A 614-nucleotide genomic window follows, 5' to 3' on the forward strand; every position below is an offset into this window, starting at 1 on the left:
GAAAAAAAAAACGCACACGCACGCACGCACGCACATTCTCCCACAGCATAACACTCCCTTTAAACACCTTCTCCCACTTTCCTCCCCCTCCCTTTCTCGAATTCATCTTCCTATCGCCCTCCCCCTCCTCTCCTCTCCTTTTTTTTCCCTCCCATTCTCCCCCCCCCTCCCTTCCTTTCTCCAACTTACTTTCTTATCCCCTCTCACTCCTCTCCTCTCCCTTTTTCCTCCCCTTCTCCTCCCCTTTCCCCTCCCTTCCTTCCTTCCCACCGCTCTTCCCTTTCTCCCCTTATTCTTCTTATCCCTTTCTTTTATTCCTCCCTCTCCCCTCCTCTCCCTTTATCCTCCCTTCCTTCCACTCTCCCTCCTTTCCCTCCTCCTCCTAACCCTCCCCCCCCCCTTTCTCCTCCCCCTTCCTCTCCTCTCGCCAACCACGCATGAAAGACCTACGTAACTACAGTCACTTTTCTCAAGCTTCTCGCGTGACAAGCGAAACTGCTAACCACGCCCGCCTCTCGTCAACACAAGAGACGCATTATAGAAAACCGCAAATCGAGAAACAGAGTGAAAATTGTCAAAGATGATTAATATTATGACTCGTACTTGAGCCACTC

The 614-nt window shown here is 51.3% G+C and overlaps 1 pseudogene; it reads right to left on the minus strand.

Annotated features, from left to right (window-relative positions):
- The window catches only part of LOC119582356, an 11823-nt pseudogene that overhangs the window by 6674 nt on the left and 4535 nt on the right, over window positions 1-614 (minus strand).

Source organism: Penaeus monodon, chromosome 15 (genome assembly GCF_015228065.2).
Source record: "Penaeus monodon isolate SGIC_2016 chromosome 15, NSTDA_Pmon_1, whole genome shotgun sequence".
Taxonomy (NCBI): Eukaryota; Metazoa; Arthropoda; class Malacostraca; order Decapoda; family Penaeidae; genus Penaeus; species Penaeus monodon.